Below are 24,872 nucleotides of genomic sequence, written 5' to 3'. Positions count from 1 at the left end.
CACTTGTAGAAAACACCACGTAGCCTGCTTGGTCCCAAGGGAAGACGACTGCTCACATGTCCATTCCTACCCATTTCACAGTCCTCCCTTCTACCACTCCGCTCCCGATCAGCACTTCCAAAGTCACAGCAAACCTCAGAAATGCTTAAAACCCATCTTTCAAACTTACTGAATAGCCACCAAATTGCCTGCCGCTTTCCCTCTTCCTTGCCTTCTTGAATTGTTCGCTTGATTGAAAATTAGAATATGAAACAATTTTCCTTCTCTCCCCTCTTCCCTCTCTCATCCTATCCCACCAAGGGCAAAGCACATTTAAGTAGTCCTACACAGGTCACCTCCTTTTTGGTGGGCTCTGTAGTGTCTCCTTGCTTCCTCCTGCACATCCTTTTCAGTCACTTAACTCAACCCTTTATGAGCAAGGTTTCTGAAAGATGAGATGACAGTAACAGGCGTACTTTTTTCCCCAGCAGTTCCATGAGTAGGTCCTGTTTCATCCTTTCTGGATGCAACTTAAGGTGAATACGAGTTCTCCCAGCTCCCTCATCCCACCAGCGCAGGGTACACTTGTGTGTCATGGTTTAACCCCAGCCAGCAACTAAGCACCAGGCATCTGCTCGCTCGCTTATTCCCCCCCACTGTGGGATGGGGAAGAGAATCAGAAAGAGGTAAAACTCATGGGTTGAGATAAGAAGAGTTTAATAACTGAAATGAAGTAAAAATAACAACTGTAATAAAGAAGGGAAGAATAAAATCCAAGGGAAGAAAGAAACCCCAAACAACACCAAAAATAAGCAATGCACAACAAAAATTGCTCACCACCTGCTGACTGACGCCCAGCCAGTTCCCAAGCAGTGATCCTGGTCCTGGCCAACTCCCCCAGTTTATCTACTGGGCATGACATCCCAGGGTAGCAACCAGCCCTTTGGCCAGTTTGGGTCAGCTGTCCTAGCCCTGCTCCCTCCCTGCTCCTTGTACACCTGCTCACTGGCAGAGCAAGGGAAACGGAAAAGTCCTTGATTTAGAGTAAGCACTACTCAGCCACAACTACAACATCACTAAATCACTTACTAAATCCAAAACACAGCACTGTACCAACTACTAGAAAGAAAATGAACTCTATCCCAGCCAAAACCAGGACAACTTGCCATCTGCCTCCATCCTCTGGGAGAGACAACCTGCCTCCCTTTCAAGTCCCATCAGGTTTAATTTGCTTTCCATCTTGAAGGGATTCTCGCTGAAGAAGTAGCATGCCAAAATGCTGCAGAATATTGACAGCATTTTCTCTGTTCCTCCTCTTTACAATTACCTACGTGATCTCCTGCATGTCCTTTCAATGCAGAAGAAAACACTTTCCCAGCTCTCTCAAAAAGTCTCTGGCAGGCTGAGTCTCCAAAGCTTCAAAACAGCCCTTTTATCACAAATGGCTATGTTTCTTTCGAGGAAATGTAGATTTTTCTTCCTTGTCTCAGGTATCTTGACGCCACTCTCAAGCACACCTCGCTCTGTATTCATCCTCTCATTTTGTTGCTTTTCACACTGCAGACAGAACTTTATGTACAATGGCAACTCAGTGTTCATCTGTCATTGTTCCAGACCAAATCTAGTACGTGACCAACTCCCCGGTGTTAGTCCTTTTAACCCACTGTTTCCAAAAACAGGACATCTTGTTCTCAACAAGCACTAATGCCTCCCATTTTCATCTGCCTTATTCTCAGAGCAGTAACATCCCGAGATTATTTCAAAAGTTGTGTTCCAAGGCTCCTTCTACCTTGATTTAAATCCTACACTCTTCTAAAGACATCTCTCAATAAGGTGACTTCTAGAGTTTTCACCTGTAGGAGGTGATGGAGCCACAGCATCTTTTCCCTGACCTCATCGTCCCATAGCAAGTAAATAATTTCAACAGCTGTAAGAGAGGTCTTGCCAGCTTTTTTTTTTTTTTAATGTATTTTGGAAACCTTTGTAAAATATATTTGTTAAACATACTCATTTTAACACATACTTTTCAGATACTCTGTTTTTGTGAGCAACTCCACCTGTGCAGTGGCTTATCTTTGCCACATCCCTCCTGCTCAAGTTTCTTAATCCCAGTTCAGTTTCTGCCCACCTAGTGATCTGACTTCGTTCTTGGGCTCCCAGACCATCTTGCTGCTCCCTGTAGATAAAGGTCATGCATCAGAGCCTTGAGATGAACCCAATGCCTGACTTAGATTTCTTTTTAGGTTCTTTAACATTTGTCCCTCTCAGATGCTACAAAGACACCTGGATCTACAAGGAGCTCTGTTAGCCATGCTGATGGCCAGCTCTTTAAAGATATGTCACAGCTCCTTTGCAGACTTGAGGGGGTGATTCTGTGCTACTCTCTCTTCAAATAGTAAGTAAAATAAAATCTTCTGCCTCTGTCTCCAGAGGACATATGTCTTTGCTTGCTTCCAGCTTCAGCCCCCAAGCCCAGGGCTGCCTTCAGATTCCCATCTTGCCTGTAACACCACTGCTAGGAGACCCTGAGTCACCAAGTGCTTGGAGGAGTTGCCTGCATTCCTCCGTCCAAACAAGCATCATCAAAATCACTGAAAGCACTGTAAACTCCAGAACTCAGTGTTATTAGAAAAATACATAAAACATGGAACTCTTGAACAGTAAAACTAAAAGCAAGATGAATAAAAGACTTAAGTAACTCCTCTAGTCCACTGTGGATTCGTTTTTTTTTCAGGTTTGTTCTCAATCCATTAACAACCCGATTCTGCATAATCCCTATGCATCCCTGAAGGAAACTCTTTGTTTCTGTGTTTGAGCATTTACTGAGACTGTTTTCTGCTCCTCAGCCTCCATTCCCAATGCAGACTCCTCTCTGACTAGTCTCTACCCCATCCTCTAAAAAGCTGCCCTCCCCGGAAATTTTCTCAGATGCTCTCGGGAATGTAAAATCCCTCCGACCAGGGACACGCACCTGACAGAGAATACAGCAACTAGCACAGCACAACAGGGAACCTTCCTCCCATTACAGTCACAGATGCAAGTAATTTAAACGCCATTCATGATGCAGCCTACATTGGGGTTTTCAAAAAAGGACCAAGGAAGGTCAGATTGCCAAAACCTTAATTAACAAAAATCTGAGTTCTTAAGTCCCTTTTTTCTCTGTAGAAATTCCTGTTTAGTTTATGTCAGTAAGGTACATTCAAACTACGACCATGCTTTTTGTGTGAAGGTTTTTGTTCTGTTCTTTCACCCAAAACTAAATTAAAAGGTTTGGAAAACATAACGACCATTAATATTTAAATTGTAGTTTCTCTAGTTACAATTTCTTTTCTCTTAAAAAAAAAGCCTTCAAAATTTGCTACGAACAAGGTTCATACACAGCCACAACCACATCCCTTAGTAAACTAGAAAGCTGACCTTTTCTTGCTAATTGTACCTTTAGCATCTGAAGGAAGCACATAGACAGATTTTACCATCTACAAGACTTTTCATTTAATATTTTGCACGTTTTAAAAATACATATATTGTAGATCATATACACAATAGCAGAGAGGTACTGTAGTGAGTGAGCCTCACTGCCCTCTTGGGAAAATAAAAGTTAAAGGCTCCCATTTACTCCAAAGGAAGCTAACTAAGGTTCCAAAAGCCATGCATCATTGGGAGGTCTTTCTAGCTGTGAAGTAACAAACAAAAAAGCCTATTTCAGTACTGTTTACTGATTTTCCTTCCCTCTTACATCCTTTCTTTTCCACCTGAAAAGAAGTTAAATGGTATTTTAGCAAGATGTACCAAAACTGGATACATTTTTTGAGAAAGCTCATCAATATTTTTTATATATTTTACTACTTTAAAATATAATAAGGGGAAAATAGCAGCAATCTTCTGAAAAATGTTATGATTGGCAAGAATCCCGTCTTTCCACATAGAAAGGAAAGACCCTATGTTGTGAAGAAAATTATTTGCTCTTTACTGTGGTGGGGTTTTTTAAGGTTTGCTTCCAAGTGTTTGGTAAATAAAAAGGCATCTTTCTCTTAAATGGTTGTACTTCAAAGTAATTTTTATCAGACAGCAAAGCCTTCTCTAAACTATTACACCACCAGTGAAGAACATCACAACTTTGCTATTTTACAGCTTTACCAGGCTAATACGTATCTGCACAATAAATACCAAAGATGAAAAAGAACAGAAGAGACACTGTTTTCTGCCTTCAATAAAAACCTAAAGTGAGAGTTTTAAATGAGGAATATGGGAAATTCTCGTATGAAGTCACAGGTGGCCAGGAAATGTTCATCCAAGCAAGTTTTCCACAGATTGAACAAAACGACTACACAAAATGGATGTAAAAAGAGTGATTGGGGCATAAGACACTTAGGCTGGGACATGACTGCTCAGAATGAAGGGAAACAAGAGAACGGGTAGCCAAGGTGGGAGGCTCAGTCAAGTGGAAATGAAGGTAATGGAGGAAGAGATGCAGGCATAGAACACACTTAGGACAGCTGCAGCTGGGCAGCTTGGGGCTATCTTAAATAAAGATCCCCAAAATCAACGGTCACTTTAAAGAAGTTTATGAGCTGAACCTCCAGTGGCCCTCAGTCAGAACTCCAGTGAAGCAGTTTCCTCACTCTCTGCCTAAATGGTGGCAGCAGCTCTGATTAAGTGGGCTGTTAGCAGCTCCTAAGCAAGAGCAGAAGGATAAAGAACAGAGTCCTCTTGCAAAACAGCCTCTACAACCTTGTTCATCAGTTCCCACGTGTAAAATGAGATCCTGTACCAGCTGGAACTGTGAAAATGAACTCTTGATGAAATAATACAGATTACCCCAAACCATATCCAACTCTAAAGGAGAGGGAATACTTTTTAGTCTTAAGTCAATGTAGGTTTTGTACTATGCTGCTGAAGAGACATGCCATCAGCAGGCTGAATTAGTAAGAAAAAGTGAATATATGCTTCATCCCTTCAGCACTGTTGCCTAAAGAATACTGTAATCTTTTGGGAAGAAAAGACAGTACAATTTTATAGAACAACTTCCACTGCAGTAAGTCACTGGTAAACTGAAATGTAAACAAATGTATTTTGACAGCACTTTAAAAAAAACCAAAAAAAAACCAACAGTCACCTTCAGCAGTCTCTGGAAGAGATTTTTTTTCCTTATGTGGAGAACAGCATCAGTATGTGATGCCCCAGAACACTGGTACATGAACATATTCTGGCTTTCTAGTTCACAGCCACACATGCATGCACAGGACAAGCTTCACTGTGTTCTGCGATGACAGCACAGTTTGGAGCCTGCCAGACTGCACTGCTGGGCGGGACTCGTCCACTGCTGGGTGCGACCTCACTCTTCAGAGCTCCATCTTTTTCCTTCTGTACTTCAGAAAACTGTACCCCATCTCAGACTACAGAGGCAACACAGACAACTAGCTTAGCATACACTTCTCAGATTCGCAAAGGTTGATGATGCTCTTCTCTTACTAAAAAGCACAACAAAGTATTGAAAACATGAGAGCTGGCACAGATTTCCTACAAACACTCTCACAATAGAAACAAACATCCAGTGGAGATAAAAACATTTTGATGTTCACATGGTTTAGTACTATATACTCTTTAACAGCTAGATCTTAAGACATCCCATTACCTAATACATATGAATTTGTATTTTCAATTGAGTTTACTTTTCAAAAAAGGATGTTTACTAAGCACAGTCCTCACAGGGGTAATTGCCACTTTCAACCTGCTAATACCAAGACCAATTTGCTTCATATCAGCCCTCTAGTAAAACAGTCCAAAGCCTTTTTCCCTTGAGTACTAGTTGCAAATTACTACAACACAGACACTAAACATATATCAACAAAATTAAGTGTTAATGACAATACTTGCTTCTGAACAGCTTTTGCTATATCAAGTAACTGCATTTTTTATTCCAGTGTTCTGATGTGTACTTGGTTGTGAAGTCGTGATGTTAACACCATGAGGATCAACCCACAGATGCAGAGACATGCTGCTAGCTGCAGAGCAACAAGCCACCATTAGGACACTATTATTCCTAGCAGAAAGTGGCCAAGAACCCACAGCGGAAATAACTCTGCTGTTTCACCATCTGCTGTTGGGACAGCCACCTTCACCCATTTCTCATCCCCAACTGTTCGTTCCCATCCCTGTTCTACCTCCTTGTTTGTAACAGCACCCTTCATGCAGCTGTGCTATGAACTAGATCTTGGTACTGACCCTGGACAAATCCAATTTTGTTGCTGTTGTTGCTAGTTCTGCAGTGAGTTCACTGTACAGCTGCAGAAAGATCAGGCCAGGACTAGGGGCTGGCTCTCCGGCCACCCAGCTGGCATCAAAGCAGGAACAAGTGACTGGGCAAAGCTGACTGCTTCTGTCAGCAGCTCTGCCAGTTTATGCCAGCTTAAAATTCCCAGAAAACTATGGAAAACTAGCAACTAGACATAATCAAGTTAGAAATGCAGCAAAACACTATGAAAAAGAAGAATCCACAGACCGTTTAACTAATAGAACAAATTACTAAGAGATGCCAAAATCCTCATTTCTAAGGAACTTCAAAATCAGGCAGCGTGCCTTTCTGAAAAGGATTTTCAACAAATGCCTGTTAATTTTTCAGTCAAACATGAGCTACTGAGCTCAAAACCAGGAGTAACAGTTACCCATAATGACCTGCAATACCCTAAATGTCAGACTAAATTATTTAACACTTCCTTCTGCCTTGTAACTTTGAAACATATATATGTATTTTAGTTCCCTCCCTGGTTGTCAGATCAGTATGCTTTAACAGTTGGAAGCAACAGAGTCAAATTTAATGATACCCCTGCTTGGAACACGTCCAGGGGTTGAATCCAATTTCTTCATGCAGAAACACGAATCTCTAACATTTGATCTGGAATTCATACCTCGTTAGAAGGGAAGCAGCAGAAGTCTCACTTGTTCATGCTACTAAGCTGGCAGTGATGGAGAAGGAGCCATGCTGTGCTAGAACTGGTTACCGACCTCGTCAAAACTCTCAGCTGTGAACACAGTGAATGATAATTTTGCCTGCCACAAGCAGACAGCCTCACTGAGTAGGAATCTTCACATTCAGAAGCACTAAGGAGGAGGGTCAAACAAGAAATCTTGGCTTTCAGCATCTTTCTTCATGCTTCACTGTTATGGGTAGAAGAAGATGCTTTCTCTCTGCCTCAGTAACAGTATAGTATTTCATCCTTTGCAAAAAAAAAAACAACATATCTATACATTTAGAAGATGTGTAGCACTTGGCAGCATTTCGTAACTGCTGAGTGACTAAGATGAGCTCATTTAACACAATTTTGAAATAAATACATTATTTTATATAGCTAAGCCTTTCTTTCATTGCCTTGCAAAACTTATAGAAGAGGAAGAGATGATACAGTGCATGGCCTGAAGAGTGTGGCCTGCTGCCAGGGCCCACACATACTTACTCTCTCTTTTTCAGCCTCTGACATATACACACAGCCCCTGGAAAAAAACCAGTCCACTTTGGGCAAGCAGGACCATTTTTCTAGTGCTGCCAACTTCTGCCAGAATTCTCTTTTCATTTTAAAATGAAGATTACACTTATTCAACCACAAGATAGTTAACTTACATAGCAACACCTGTCAGAGCAGTAGAAACAGAGCAAGCAGGGAACTGGGACACTTCTAAATTCTCTCCTGCTCTCAGCGTGACCAGTGCCTCTCAGCAAAGCTGAAGTAATCGACAGCGCTGGCAAACTGTTACTTCTAAATCCAACATGCAGGGGCAGAATATGGACTGAAGAAGAGTGGTCAGGCAGTGAGGAGAACAGTCATCAATATACAGGATGTGAAAGAAGCGCTGGGAGATACAAGATCATCACTTACCACACCTAACTGCAGTTCGGTTTACATTGGTTTTCAAGGTATGCAATACATGTACTGTAAATGAAGACACCACACAGAAACATCTTAACCATCAGGAGTCTTTAAAGTCCTATTACACTTTCCACAAACATACATCCTTTGTTGTAGGTTTGCTCTTTCAAGTGGCTCAGTTGTGGGACTTCAGACACAAGGTCCTCAGCAGAACAAACTGCATATAGCTTACACTGGAGGGAAACACGAAAATACAGCATGACAACACAAGACTCCTTATCCTATTGTTTACATTGCTCAATATTTTCCTTTGTGTAACCTAGTTAGTTATTTCAGTGTTGTTTCTAATAACCCACAAGACATGTTGCTCTTAGAAAATGCATACCTGAAAGTATCAGCCCCCAGTAAATGTACAGAAAATACTAGAGAGACACCAGCACTCAAAGGATGCTAGAGAAATTATTTTTCTACTGTGTAGTTGCAACACTGATTGCCAGACAGTTTAAGAACAAGATTGAAGTAGCTAGGGGACAAGTGGCCGTCTACTCATGTAAAGAGGCAATTCAGCAAGGGCTAATTTGTTAGGCTGAGAAACAGGACAAATTAAACCATTTTCAGCTTGGGCTAATTTGGTCTTAGCATCAACACAAGCTAAAACTAGCTCGGGAATCTCAACGCAGAGTGCTGCAGACACCGCTGTCACTGCCGAGTAAGCATGTAATAGAGAAGGCCAGAGGCATAAACCAACTTAAATCCAGAAGGCAACTATGTAGGTACTAATCACATAAATATATATGTTTAAAAAAAATACCTTATTTAGTTTATCTCTAAACAGACTTATCTTAAAAAAAATAGAACATTCCTCTTCCGTTTTAAAAGCCAGACCCGAGTTGCTCACTGTAAAAGGATTTCTGTTTGATCAGTACTGACAACGTACTGATGGTACAGGAATTCTGAACCATATCCGTCCCTGCACTACTGTGTTTATGGTCCAAGTAATCGAAAGGTCAAGAATGAATGTACCCAAAAAACAAAAGACACCCACTCTAATGCATCAGACTAATATGTTTACTCGATTAGTCATAAAGAAGTTAATTTGCCCCCTCGATGACTGAAAATACCTTAAATTTCAGTCTTCCCTTTGCTATACAATTACAGGCCTGAATCAGTTCCGCACGAGAAACTAATTTCTAACCACAACACATGAGTATTCTAAGATCTACTCATGGAAAAAAAAAATATATTGAGCTAAATAAAACAATGGAATTGTTAGTAGTAGCTGCAAGCTTACAGAAATTTACTAGTTCAAGCAAAAACTATCAGCATGTAAAAAAATTTCTACAGAAATTCTATGAAAAACCACCTGATCCAAAATAAACCATGCCCTTATGTAAGGACCTAAATAAACTGTACTCAACCATGACTATTAAACTAACCCAATTTTCCTTTATATAAATTGCCAAGAAAATGTTCCTTCATTTCACCCTTTGTGATTTCTAGAAAACAAGTCTTCAAAAAACATCTCTGCTCAAACTGGGAATGTCTGAAGTATGACCGGTAATTTACAATCAGCAAAGCACATTTTTTTATCCCTAAAAATTTACAGATAAAAATATTTTTAAATGGAAGTACAAAAATCAGAAAAAAAGTAAGTCACAGTAGCTATGACAACCCCATTCCATTTCCTTCTGCTCACCCATGTCATCAATATGATACCTAAAATAATCCACAGTAATTAAACTATCTGCAAGAGACGTCTACTTGTGCAGAAAATAACTCTAGAAGTACCAATACCAGTAACTGCCGTAGTTTAACCCCACTCAGCAGGCAGCCGCTCATGCAGTCCCCCTGCAGTGAGACGGGGAGAACCAGAAAAAGGCAAAAGCCATGGGTTGAGGTAATTTCAGTTACTAAACTGCTCTAAAGTAAAATGTAATAGTTCTAGCAATGAAAAGAAAGATAACAATTACAGGAATAAAACAGAATAAAAAAACCCAAGTGATGCTCGATAAATGATTCAATGATTGCTCACCACCTGCTGACTGATGTCCAGCCAGTCCCCAGCAGTGATCGGCAGGTCCTGGCCAACTCCCCCCCAGTTCACATCACTGGGCATGACATTCCAGGGTAGGGACCATTCCTTTGGCTAGTTCAGGTCAGCTGTCCTGGCCCGGCTCTTTGTGCACCTGCTCACTGGCAGAGCAAGGCAAACTGAAAAGTCCTTGATTTTGAGTAAGCACTACTCAGCAACAACTACAACATCAGTGTGTTATCAACACTATTCTCATTCCAAATCCAAAACACAGCACTGTACCAGCTACAGAGAAGAATAACTTTCTCCCAGAGGAAACCAGGAAAATAACAGCATGAGTCAGAGATGCACCATCCAGCGAGGAGGCACTCACTTCTTGTGAAGAACTGAAGCAGACCCTTTGCACAAGTCCCACCACCATGCCAGCAGAAGCACGCTGACTCTGCTGTGAAAAGGTAGAAGGAATCACATCCTGTACTGTATAGCTGCACAAACCCCTCCAAATCACCTACCAAAGGTCTCTGGGAACTAGCCAATGTTATTCTAATTTACAAGAAGGTCACGAGGGAAGACTCAGCGAACTACAGACCTGTTAGTCTAACAACCGCTCCTGGAAAAATGACTGAGAGGATTATACAGGCTGCTACTGAAAGGCACATGAAGAACAACGCAGTCACCAAGCTCAGCCAACACAGGCTCAGCAAAAGAATGTCCCGTTTAACTAATCTGATCTCCTTCTATGATAAGGTCCCCAGCCCACTGGATGAATGGGAAGTGGTAGAGGTAGTTTTTCTGGATTTTAGGCTGCCTCTTACAGCATCCTTCTGGACCAGCTGTCCAACTGTGGCACAAGTGGGTTAAGGGAGCACTGGACAAAGAACTGGCTGAAGGGCAGAGCTCAAAGGGTTATGGTGAAATGGGGCTACATCTGGCTGGCAACCAGTCACCAGTGGTGTTCCCCTGGGCTCGATCCTACAGCCAGTTGTGTTCCCTTAAATTTATCAACTAACTCAATGCAGGAGTTGAACACACTGTTAGCATGTTTGCTGATAATACAAACTGCGAGGTGCTGTTGACTCTCTTGAGGGACAAGAGGCCTTGCAGAGGGATCTAGATAGACTGGAGAACCGGGCTATGATTAACAGGATGAAATTTAACATGACCAAACACTGGATTCTCTACGTGGGACAGAGTAACACCAGACCCAAGTACAAACTGGGAGAGGAATGGCTGGAGAGCAGCCCTGCATAAAGGGATGTGGGGGTGCTGGCTGACAGCAGGCTCAGTATGAGTCAACAGTGAGGGTGAACCGCATCCTGCGGCGCATCACACACAGCGTAACCAGCCTCTCAAAAGTGGGGATTATCCCACTGTGTTCAGGTCTCACCTTGAGTACTGTGCACAGGTCTGGGGCCCACAACTTCACAAGGACGTGAAGGTCCTTGAATGCATCCAGAGGAGAGCAAAGCTGGTGAAAGGGCTGGAAGGCATGTCCTATGAGGAGCAGCTAAGGACTCTGGGTTTGTCTAGTTTGGAGAAAAAGGAGGCTGAGGGGTGACTGCATTGCTGTCTACAGCTTCCCGAGGAGGAGACGTGAAGTGGGAGGTGCTGAGCTCTTCTCCCTGGTATGCAGTGATAAGACACAAGTAAATGGTTCAAAGCTGCGCCAGGGGAGGTTTCGAGTGAACATCAGAAAGCATTCCTTTACCAAGAGAGTGATCAAACACTGCAACAGGCTTTCTAGAGAGGTGGTCATGTCCCAATCCTGCCAGTGTTTAAAAGTCACTTGGACAATGCCCTTAACATGCTTTAACCTTTGGTCAGCCTGAAATGGTCAAGCAGTTGGACTAGACTGTTCTTCCAACTGAAATTATTCTGTTCTGTTCTAACATTCACATCTAGGTGCAAGCACGAAGTGGGAAAGATCCTACTTAATCATTTCAACAGGGCACTTAAGGGATTTTATTGAAAAGTTTAGACGTACACTAATTTCACCAGTATGACTCAACTTTTCCCCCCTATTATTTCAACAGCAGGTGACGTTTTCAGAAGTGGCCAAGTCATTTGGGAACATCTGAACACAGCGCTGTAATCCAGCGTCTCTTTAATCAATCTGTAAGATTATTTTAAGACTAGCCGTCAACTGCATTGCAGAGTTTGACTGCAAGAACAGAATAAAACTCAACAAGATTATCTTTGGAATTTTAATGGCAGAGTGACCAAGGTAGCACTGTGCCATTATGTAGAGTTTAACAGTACAGACCGATTCTATTCTAGCTTAGCACATTCCCCTGTAACTGCTCAATTCATACAAAGGAAGAAAGATTCTAGATCAAGGCAGGGTGGCAGAGATAAGTGCAGTCTCCACTCTGGCTGCAAAAGCCTATTTTTGGCATATACTAATTTCATTTTGGAAGACAAACCCCCTGGGTTCTACAGATTTCCACCAGATTTCTTACAAATCAAAGTAATCAAATCACACAATATTGGGATTGACATTCACCTCATTTGACTTCTGTAACACAGGTGTCCACATTAAATTAGCTGTCTAGGTACCCACACTGCAGGTAAAGGAGATCTAGTTAAAATAGTGGAGCCTTTAGCATGGTTCATGTCACTAAATCCAGTCTCTCCATGAGAAAAATGAGGAATCACACCCTGAACTTCTTAAGGTAGCCCTCCACTGACAGTAAAGAGTCTACAATGACCTGCTCAGTCATTTGCCTGTACTGCTGTTCCTGGAGTCTGGAGGGATTCATCTCAACAGCAACTCAAGTCTTCTCCTGGGAAGTTTTCAAGGCACTCTGAAGGCTACATTCCTGTCCAAAAAATGAAAACCTTGGCAAAAGGAAGATTTGATTTGTGCTTCTGGTATCAAAAATACTATACGCAGGCCCAGAATATTAATTAAAGACACAATGACCCCATGGTCGTCAGCCAAGGAACTGACGCCGAGAACAAAGACATTCTGCCCTCCTAGTCTGACCACAACCTCCCTCTGTTGAAAAGATGGTATTTCATAATACCATAAGATAAATGAACCATCACATGTGATTTTATTTTCTGAAACTGCTGAGTCTTTTATACCTAACCAGGAAACAACAGACAGGCAAGAACCTTAGAACTAATGAAACACAGGTAGAAAAGTACAATTTCTCTTATGTGTGAGATACAGCAGTTTGCCTCATTTAATCTTTACCTGCATGACAGCTCAGTGACCAATCACCAGCGAAAGTGTACGGACAGTGTAACAGTATGGCAGGGGTTCAAACCCAAGCTGTCTGTGACCTCTCACTACAGTATAGGTGGGTGGCTGGGGAAGGTCAGCCTAAAGCACTCTGGAATTTTAAAGGCACATCTTTAAAAATAGGGAATTATATTCTAGATTAGTCCAAAATTTTACCTGCTCAGATAATTTTGACCTTTTTAGATTTTCTTCTTATAATTAAGACTACAGTGTTACCCACATGACAAGATTAACACACCTAATACTACTCTTGTAAATATTTTTACTACTTATGTTCAGTTTCCAAATACTCTACCAGCATTCAGTTAAAAAAACCCGAAACAACCCAAAAATCCCCAGCCAGAGCAATGCTTTATTAAAAAAGAACCCAAACGTAAATCAACTCCAAAGTTTTCTTAACCAAACAAATGTGAAAATTATGTATTACTGAGTATTTAAAACATGAAGATACAGAAAAGCTCCTGTGCTGTTTTAACATGCACTTCACTGACTTTGATCTGGTATCAGCAAAGGGTTTGACTTTTTAAGTATGCACTATCAAGTCTGAGCCCTGTACTCCCTTCAAAACTTCCTAGCTTGTCACTCCTGTTAATGATTCAACTGCTTCTCAAGTACTCTGCAGAATTAAAAAATACCCTGAACAATACCTGGAATAACATCCTTCCTTTCCTGTTTGGGTAATTTATGTCAGTTAACTTCCTCTTCCAAGAAATTTCAAGACATCTTTTGAAATATGGAGACATAATTCCATTAGAACTTATCAGTCCTGTGCTTAGAAGCAAGCTGTGCAAACTTCACCCTTAGTGGCCAACAGCTCCAGGACAACCCATAATAAATGGGGTTTGAAAACTCCCTCTGTACATCAATTTGCTCTGCTTCTGTTGGAAGACACGTCTGACCAACCTTCATGTACTGAGCAGACTCCAGACCCATTTCTAAACATAAAAGTATTCTATTTGTTTCTACACAAGCATTCTATATTAACAGTTGGACTCCACGATCTTAAAGGTCTTTCCCAACCTAAATGATTCTATAATTCCATTCTATTCACAATATACAGGGATGAATATTCCTTCATTCTCCCACTCTTCTACCATTCTCCATTTCAATTTAAAATTAAGGAAGATGTCAAGACTGTTATCAAAGTCAAGAAACTGATACCAGCTAATGCAAATTAACAGAAACAAATGAAGGCCCTGGAAATGGCTTCTGGAGATACCAGCTGCCAAAAGTCTACAGACACACTCACGTACTTTTCCACTGTTTGCTTAAAACTGTTAAAACAGGTCACATGACTACACAGGAAAGCTGCCTTTAATCCCATGTTGGTTCAATTACCTTGCATCTTCAATAAGCCAACCACACTGGTCTACAGCGTCTGCTTCCTGTAAGACATTTAAAAACTAAGCATAAAAAATACTCCTCTGTAACCCAAGGGGCTCTGTGTGATTTCTGTACCCTGGATCTCTTAAAACTGAACGTCAGACTGAATCAGCTAAAGCTTATGTCCTAGGGCAGAAAAGTAACTTCTTCACTTCAGCTCTCACAACTATTTACGTGACTTACAACAGGAAAGCAATTTCCATGTGTGTCTGTCATGTTTGTGTAACAAACATTTTTGGTCAAAGCAGAAGATTACATTCCAACATTGACAACACCTCAACATACAGCTGTCATTCCCAAGCTCTTTCATTATCCCAATGCTGCTACCATTTGTGGCACAAAAACAGAAAATCCATTTAGCAACAAAAACCTTTTTTTTATGTAAAGAAGAGTAAAGGAGACAGAAAGGACAAAAAAGGCTTTAATGTAAAGTAAAAGGGAAAAAGTCACCAACTACTGAGTACAGCAATATGAAGAGAGATTTAATTCTGGAAAACAGCTGAAATAACCCTTGAATTAAGTGTCTGTTGTGACTGTAAAAAGGAATTGTAGGATTTCTGCTTTATCCTTAGAGCCTTTAAGAGATAAATGAAGACTGTCTTAGAAATTCTGTTAGAATTACGCAGAACTAGTTTCTTTTAGCGTTGTACTAGCAGAAATGGGCCATAAGAGAGAAGCTGCATCAATCCCACACCACTCTACAGTATCGCGATCCGATTCTGCTCCCCTTTACCCACATCAATGATGCTGACTTCGGCAACACACTGCTGCAAAGTCAGTGTTTTCCATCAGTGCAGATAAGAATTCTGTAGTTCTACATCTAGGCAAACAAGTACCAAATCTAACTGATTACTCACTGAAATGATAGCATAAAAATCCTTATGTTAATGGAGACAAAGAAAGCCTGCCACTTTTTGGTTGGTTTGGTTTGTTTGGTGGTTTAGGTTTTTGTTTGTTTCCTGACTAGAGAAGAACAGATGTTTCGTCCTCAGCCTATTCAGGAAGTAGACCTGCAACTACTTTGGAGAAGCATTTCAGTTTTGGCAACCAGCTGAGAAAAGCTGATATATAACAACCTTCTGTTGCAGCACATCTAAACTTCCTTAGCCCATGCCTCGTTTCAAGCAAGAATCCTTTTCTCCAGTTCCTGTTATATGGCTCTGAAGCTGAAGGAAGAAGGCTGCTTCATACTTCATTTGCTCTTTGTAACACTTCATAGGCTGCAAAATGCAAGTCTAGCAAATCTGTTGTAATGGAGTCTAAATGTTGCGAAAGTTAGAATTTCACATATGACTACACTCCTAGTGGTAAATGCATACAGTCTGCTAATGTGCTACACTACAAATACTAATACTTACAGTAGTACTGCCATCTGTACTGCTGCCTTGCAAAGTGTCTGCCCATCAGATGGTTGCCTGCTTTAACCTCCTGCCTTCCCACATCTTCCTCTGCCCTATCATTCTTCTAAGCCTGTACCAGCTGTCAATCTGTGAGCCTCACAACTGAATTTATGAGACATTATTTAATCAGATTTTACCCACAAAACAAGATCTCAGTATTGATCTGTTTTGGTAACTCTCTCAAATTCTGAATCATTATCTTAATGTGACACCTTCAATGACTTCCGAAGGACTCTTAGTCAAAGGTTAAAAATTTCTACATTGTGAAACAAAAACCTAATCAAATAAATTTGTATAATTCAATACAATGTAGCAAGCAATCTTCTAATTTAAGGGGTCTAATCAAAAACTTACTTCACTACCACCACTGTACTGCCTTTTAAGAGCACTGCAAATATTCTGATATTGTAATTATTCTCTGTTTTAATGTTCTGACAGTGCCACCAAACATTCTATAGTATGAACAAGAGCTTTACTTCAGCATTTATTCATCCTGACAGCAGCTTGTCTCATTCTGTCAGTCAACTCCTCCGTACACAGCATTTCATCAACTTGGGGGGGGGTGGGGGTGCCCCCAAAAAGACCACAACAAAAACCCCCACCATTGAACATTCCACAATTAGCATGAAGTGTTACTGTCTCATGCTCATTGTTCCCCATTGAAGTAAAAAGGATCATAGCCTCTTCTCCAGGCAATAACGGGGGGTCTCACCTTTCCTTTCTATGCTCAAACTTTCCAAAATTTTAACTCGATTGTTTACAAAAACAGTACAGACCTCTACTAATGTAACAAGCAGTATTATATAGTGTTTCTGCTCTACTTCAAAGAACAATTGAAGTTATTTCTAGGCAAGTTTTAGGATTAGCAATTAACTAGGTCTTTAAAAAAAAATCATAAAGACAGACTGAGAAGCCTCAGTCATTGAATTTAAGTAGTAAAGAAAAAAAAGAACTTTAATTACTTTGTTGAGTCAGGTCCTACTCCAGACTTCTGCAAAAATACAGAAAATCTCTACCAAGTCCCTAGCAGTAACACTTCAGAAAAAAAAGGTTGCCTTGACAAACTTGCAATTCAACTCAAATTATGAACAATTAAATGATCCACGGGGCTAAAGCCTAAGATCTGCAGAATGCTTGGTCTTGTCCACCAAGTCAGCACAGATACTCAATTGCCAGAGTCTGGAACCAGACTGGGTCCTCATTTTTCAATTAAGGGCCTCATGCAGAACACCTAAGTTTTTGTTATAAAGCAGAGGTCGATTCCCATGAAAAGTAACAATAAAGGACTGAACTGAGTGAATGCAAATGGATGGACAGGAACTATAATCTGCAAGAAAATTAAAAATCAGGTTTTGCTGTAAGGATAAAAGCAACACAGTAAGCACCAGCAAATGTGTGAAAAATTAGACTGTATTAGACACAGCTAATGAGGGGGAAAATGAACAACTGTGTTCAATCATAGAAATTTCAATAAAACAACTATGCAACCATTCCAGACCACAAGTTTTATCAAAGGGATGTGCAGTGGTTTGTTGTTCAGTCTAACAAAATGAAACTCCAGAAACAAGCTTCAACATTGAGGAAAATGTCTCCCAGTGAAAGAAATTTATGAACCTAGAGATGTAAAACCATATTAATTTCACAAATGTCTTAATGAAAAACAGAATAATTCAATCTTCCCCAGTTCTACCAGGGCAAAACCATTACCAAGTTTCCAAAAATCACTTCATACTGTATTATACTCTTTTTTTGGTAGTCTCAGGGAACATTACTCTGGAAGAGTCAGATAATGCATTTTCACTTCTATGCAACACAGCAACTCTTAAGAGAAGTTGCAATGCATTTTACACACTGGAAGCCTGTATAGAATAGAATCTTAACAACAGTAACATTATACTTATTAATAATCTATGTCTTAAGTTTCTCTTTCTCTCCATCTGGTGTTATTTTCATGCATCCTTCACTAACTTTAAATTTCAAACGATTTTTCATTTTCTCATGTCATTTTATTTAAAGCATATGCTTCAGTTATCTTTGTCTGCATGTGTGATATCAATAATGATTCTATACAGAAAGTCAGATTCTGAAATCTTTATTAGGTAACAGCTTGCCTCAGCAACATGGGCAGTCTACAAACTATTTAGATCAATTAGACTGATTTCCATATTACTCAACTCGATACATAACTGTATATCAGAACCTAGAGTAAACACTTATAGATAACTAAAAGAAAAACTATTTGCAAACACTGTAGAAGATCACAAACAGATTAAACATAAATGATGGTGGCAGCAAATACCATATCAAATGCCAGCCAGTGATCCATCTTACATAGTGTCCTGACCAGCAGAACCCACCATAAACATTTCAGAAAAAGGAGAAAGGAACTCCTGCAATACAAAATTGTAAAATAAGTTATTTTAAAAAATCACTTCTACCTAAATGTCATCGATTACTGGCTGGTGTACGCCCTTGAGAACATGCATTCTTCTGATTCACCGACAAAGTAATCACCATGAGATTTCCAAATGTTATCATACTCATTTTTAGTCCATTACACAACTCCTTTTAATTTCAAGTAAAATAAAACATCTTAATTAACACATTATTATATGGCAACCTTTCAACACGTAATTTTCCAGTACCACACCAGTTAATATGAAAAGGTAAACAATTAGTTCCTTAATATCATGGTCTATGTGTCCTCCTAGTGATAACTATCTGAAACTGCAGCGATATGCTGTTCAGAGCTCCTGTTCTTCATTTAACTCTTTATTTACTTCATTTTACTTTTACTTAGGGAAATTGCAGCTGTCAAACCATAGATTGCTCATCTTTACCCACCTAAATAAAATCTCCACAAGCTCAACACTAGGTAAACAGTTGGGAATATAATGAAGATGTAAAGATGGCCAGTAACTATCGTACACTAAATGTAAAACCAAGCAAGCAATGTAACATTTCAGAAGAGCACAAAAAGGCTAAATAGCCTTTCGCAAAGCACTTCAAGGTTTAGGTTTTTAGGCAACGTAGAAAACTAAGATTCCAACACAATTTTCCAGTGTGTGCACCAAAGTTTCACCCAAAGATGAGATTCTTTAAATATGAATAAACACAATGTTCTTTCTATGTGATAAATACCCAAGAATCATGAACTTCAACCCCAAGTCCACTTCTACAACACAGCTGTACTACAATTCTGTAGTCCAAAGGCTTTAGGTAACTTCATCAAAATCCTTTTCTATCACACATTATTGCATTTAATCCTCATGCTCCTTCAGAAGAGCTTTTCCTGATTATTTCCCCACACACACACACCTGTAAAGGTGACTAGACCATGTACCAGACAGAACTGGTGAAAACTGATGCAGTTAAGTATTGCTATTTCACCTCAGTTTAACAACAATACCAAGCTACGCAGGAATGCAAAAATCAAGGGCTCTACCAAACTGAGCTGAAAGTCCATCCAGACCTCAAATCTGACAATCACCATACAACTTTCCAGCATTAAGTACTGTCTGAATGAGTATCTACAATTCCTATCGCCATACTGTATTCTCCTCAAAACCTGTGCTAGAAGGAAATACACAGAGAGCTGTCATTACACATGTTTAGGTAGCTTGCCATGGCACTAGAAGAGGCTCAGACACGAGAAGCACAGTGTTTGATTTAACCAATTATCTCAAGATCCTCAAACATGTACTGTGAATGTCAGGAAGTAAAGCATTAGAGCAAAAACTGCTATCAGGTTTAGGGTTTTTTCCCCTTGAAGTCCCAAAGCTGCAAGTGCTGTAAAGTGGTCCTTGTATCAGTTAGTATAACTTCAAAACTAACAGATCAAAGCACACGTAGCTAAAATAAAATCACACTGTGGCAGCCATGACAACACAGCACCTGTGTTACAGTACCTGGTACAGGTACATAATACTGGTACAGCTCCTATTAAGGCACATGAGCTGAACCTGCTATCATAAAGTTTGAGCCTGATCCCAAACAAATGCACACTCACAGCAACTTTAGGACATAGTTTGAACTTTTTTTCAGACTCAAAGAGACAATTTTTTAAATAATAAACACCAAAAGTAATAGCACACTGATGAGGATGTGTGTTCTGCAGTTACAGGTTTGAAACTTGGACTAGAAAACAAGGACATAAAAAAACCTGTATCAACAGAACAGTGAACACAGGCATCTCCAGTAAGTTTAAAAACTGTATTCTTCATACCAACGTGATAAAAGCCAGGAAGCTGAGGTCTGAATTGTAATTTTAGAAATTTGCAAACCAATTGCTGTATGGGCAAGAGAAGTCTGAGACACAGAAAGGTTATAATAGACGACAAGCTATTGACAAATGCTAATTACCAATAAAATTGCCATGGAAATTTATAGGAATGTTGCCAGGTTGACAGGCAGCATGTCTTTCTGGAGACAGAGTTTAAAGCTCTTATGAAACAGCATGCTGACTGGCTAAAACCACATTATTCTAAAACCGCTTGCAAATTTAAGAACTGTTTTTAAGAATTTCCCATTGTTATTCCTTCTGTGAAGTCTAGCAAGCTTTAATATATCTTCCACAGTCAAATCAAATATACTAATTAATTTCAAAGTGTGTTATTATTAATGCCAAATATTCATGTTTATCTTCAAACTGGCGCATGATGTTCTAACACCCATTTTCACAGCAGCTCTGTATCTTCATATACTGCAAAACTTCAATAATTTATAAATCAAAATATTCCTTTACAAAGCTGTTCTAGTTAGCTTTTACTCTGCTAGCCTAGATATTAGCCCTAACTAGTACTTTATTCAATTAATACAAAGAAATTACAAGAAAAAAACACAATAAACAACCAACCAAAAACCACTCAAAAAACTCAACCCAAAAATGTTATCCATACATTTCTGGATTACACTTACTTAAAAAAAATACATACATTTTTTAGTTATTTGAGTTTGTCCAACTTGGTTACAAAAAACCCAAACAAAACCAAAAAACCCAAACACGCGAAACAGACACAACACTTTTAAACTACCTCAGAATTCTACTTTTTCTGTCAGACATGCTCTTCATCTTTCCCAGTTCCCATGCACACTGACCTGCCACAGTTGAATTAATTTATATTGCTCTATTACAATTATATATCCACATTTTAAAGAACACAGTTGAGTTTAAATACTCTCTTTTACATTACAAATGTAAATGTTACACAATCAAATGTATGTTCTATGTTCATCAATAATGAACTATGGGCTGTTAGTTTCTTCATTCACACACACAAATAGGCTTACTTCTTTCTACTGCCAAAACCTTGATGTCTTAGAAAATCTGATGGCTACTTCTACAACCTACAAGTTTAGAAGCTGCTGACAGTACAAGAACTTAAAAAAAATATTAACCATTTTTGCAAGAAACTAATTGCCTTTTACATACTTGGAACTCAACAGGAACATAAGAACACAAAATAGTTCTGCTGGTGCTGGTTTTACCTCATCTTAAACAACTGGATCACTTGCCAATGTATCACTCAATTTACTACAGCTTTAGATTGTCAATACTTCCTACATGTCAGGCTGCATGTTTAAGCTGTTTCCACGCTACCACTGCCTGCACTTGGTTGTGAACTGTACTTCTCTGCTGTACCTTATCCAACACAGCTTGTGCCCTCTGTAGCGTCACCCTCCATCACAACATACCACTATTCTGCGGTGGTACGCAAGTTCTGGAGTAGAAACAAAAGGTGGACAGAAGCAAGAGAAGAGAAAACAACAAACAACTGAGTTTTTCGAAGAAAGACATTTTTAGATTTACCATGTAGAGCAAGGTTTTCAGGAAGTGGCTCATACCGGAAGCCAATGACCTCACAGCTTCTTATAAATACCACACAATTACAAAATGAAAGACAGCAGTATTTCTTGCTCCCACTTTCTTTTAACATTCACGTTAACAATTAACTCAATGCTTCCTAATTATGAAAGTCAAACTGCAGACAAAAGGAATAGGGTTTTTACAGGTTTAAAATACACATTAATGCAACACTTGTAATGGTCTTTCACTGCTTGGAGTAGCACATCTTCAGTGTCATAACCCTTCAATAATTGTTTTTGGTTGTTGTTTTTTTGAATATATATATTTTTAATCTTAAGTCTATTGTGTGAACCCTAACAGGCAGATGATTACTCACCCCTCATATCTAAGCCAATCACCAAAAAAAACACCTGTATTCTCTAACCACTGTCCCCACCTTTTTCCTTCCATTTCCAAAACCTCTTGTCACTACTTCTTCATCTGATCACCAGCATTACAACTGTTCTTATAAACCACATCTTTCTTGTATAGCTTAAACAAGATTTTCCATGTATGGAAATAGGTGCTTCCTACCAAGCACCTTACAAAAGACCAAGAAATACATACTTTTCAACAGAGAAGGTGTCAGGTTACTCCAGCATAATTTATTTTTGATAAACTAACTGTATTTTATTTTCTTTTTCATGTACTCAAGTGTCTCACTCTCTCCTAAGATTTCAGAAGTCTACTGAAGCCATACTAAGAGCATGTATCAACTCAAGTCTCTTTTAGAGCTTATCAGTTCACCTGGACTTCAGTGCTTTAGCGTCATTTGCCTCAGTTTCTAAACCATCATATCCATTAATCATCCTGCTTTTTCCCCACATCCCTAGAAAAGACTGAACCAAATGTCAACATGCTATCACCTGCAATGACAGCTCTGCTTCCCCATGCTGTTTTTTTATCCAAATGACTGAAGAATCTTGTGATATTTATTAATCACTGTTTGACACAGCTTAATGTGGCTTGTAGGTTTTGTTTATCTTCTCATCTTCTAAAGCAGACTCAGTCCTTTCTCCTTTCTTTGTATTGTTTCTTCTGTAATGTACTTATCCAAACATTTGCATCTGAAGCCCTCACTATTTCTACCCAGCTAATACAAAGGTCTAACCACTCTTATATCCGCTCTTACAGCACTGATTGAAAGGAACTCCCACCTCTTACTCTGCTCCTATCCGCAGGTTCTGTCTGGTTTACTTTACCGAGTTGACTACCTCTGAGTGAGCTGAAATGCCTTCAGGAAGAACTGGACCTCACCATCAGCTTTTTAAATCCACCAATATATTCTGGGACGTGTTTTAAATATCAGTAAAAGAGAACACACAAAAATCCAACTTTTTTCAATACATGAACTGCACCAAGACCTCCACATGTAACTATTCCTGATCTTTGTTGATGGATAAAGGTATAGATGCTGAGAATTATCAAGTTATCAGTTAGGTTTAGGGATTAGTTTTGGTGGGTTTTTTTTCATTAGTAATCCTGGCTTTTGTTGACAGCTTTTGATAAAACGGAGTTAGGAAAGGAGAACCGGGATACTGTTCATAAAGAACTAGATAACCTCATAGACTTGAATAGAAGTGGGGTGAATTTCAACAGCAGAAGATGCACAGTCACATACCTGAGTATAATACATATTGCCACCAGGTAAATGGCTCCTTAATTTTGAAACTATGAAGGAAGAAAAAGCCTAGCCCATCACAAAATGGCCATGGGTCAGAGTGACATACCAGTGAAATAAAGCAACTGTGACCTCAATTTACAGCTGCCTGGAAAATTCATCCAATTATTGTGCGTGCCTTGTTTAAGAATGATGGATTCAGACTTGAGTATGAGAAGAAAGGTGCTTTCAGGTAGCAGAAATGGCAACAGATTGTAACTTCTACCTTTCAACTGAGAGTTCAGTAGCCAGAGTGCACAGACCTGGTCCACTTCACCGTAAGTTTAAAAAAAAAAAAGGAGGGGGGCGGGGGGGGGGGGGGGGGGGGGGGGGGGGGCAAGGAAGAAAAAAGAAAGAAGGACTAGTCTGACCAGTAGCAGTGATCATAGACCAAGAATTGTGACCTCTCAGGCAAGACCAGTGACAGCAGTCAAAGGATTCACTCTAGACCATGAGTAGAAAAGAGCAGAAGAGGAGCACGGGTACAAATGGAGACAAAGCTTGTTCGTGCTGCCTCCCAGCAACGATGGATGCCTGCCTGCATGAGCTCCTGCTTTGTTATTCTCTGCTCCACCAGTGGTTTATGTTAAACTGTTCAACTGCAGGAGTCAGCTGAAAGAAGCAAAGAGAAGAAGCACCTCAGCCTCCACACTAGTCTCAGCTGGGAAATCAGACAACAGCACCAGTTCCAAAATGAAAGGCAGGACCATGAAGTTTCTGAGGCAGGAAATGGACGACAATTCAAGCAGTCATTTCATGCAGTCTCAGCTGCGGAGAAGTAGCTAACAACAGCAAGATGATTAAGAATAGTTTCTTAAACCATGTTTCTGCTTTGATGAATGATTCCAACTGCACTCCACATCAAAGCACAGCACAGCAAGCTAACTCACCACAGACTTCAGATGTTCTGGAGGATATTAAGAGATGCTAAGGGACACACTGTCCCATGCTGTTTTAACAGTGTGGGCAGCAGGCAAACTAAGGTGCAAATCCAGCTCAGACCTGAGCAGAGTCCGCAGAGCAAGCAGAGCTTCGGATGATCAGAAGAATGGAAAAATCAATACTATGAACATAGACTAGAAGTTTTGTTTGCTTACTTGACTGAAAGAATACTGAGTGATATAATTCCTGGTCATAAAAGTACTAGAGAGGAATAAACATAAGCAAAGAGAACTGCGTAAGGAAAAGCTTGCAATTATAATTTTTAAAAGTGTGTATGAAATAGCCCTTCAAAATGTCAGGCTGGCAATTCAAAGACTTTCTAAGACTCTGGATGCTCTGACAGTTACGATCTTTCTTCTCTCCTAAGTATAACAACCTGTCCTTAAGATTAAGGACAAATTACATAGCAATTATACAACATCAGGCTTCGTGTACCAAGTGACGAAGACTGAGAAACCCAGGAAGCCATTCCCAGTTCCATATTTTTCCTTAAAGTTATCAGTAGTATTCTACTGTAAT

The 24,872-nt window shown here is 39.8% G+C and overlaps 1 long non-coding RNA gene across 7 annotated transcripts in view; it reads right to left on the bottom strand.

The window, feature by feature from the left end:
• Nucleotides 1–24,872, bottom strand: part of LOC121089095 — a 124,668-nt gene that overhangs the window by 87,230 nt on the left and 12,566 nt on the right. The window lies entirely within an intron of this gene.

Source organism: Falco naumanni, chromosome 5 (genome assembly GCF_017639655.2).
Source record: "Falco naumanni isolate bFalNau1 chromosome 5, bFalNau1.pat, whole genome shotgun sequence".
NCBI classification, from domain to species: Eukaryota; Metazoa; Chordata; class Aves; order Falconiformes; family Falconidae; genus Falco; species Falco naumanni.
This window is presented reverse-complemented; position numbering and strand designations above follow the sequence as displayed.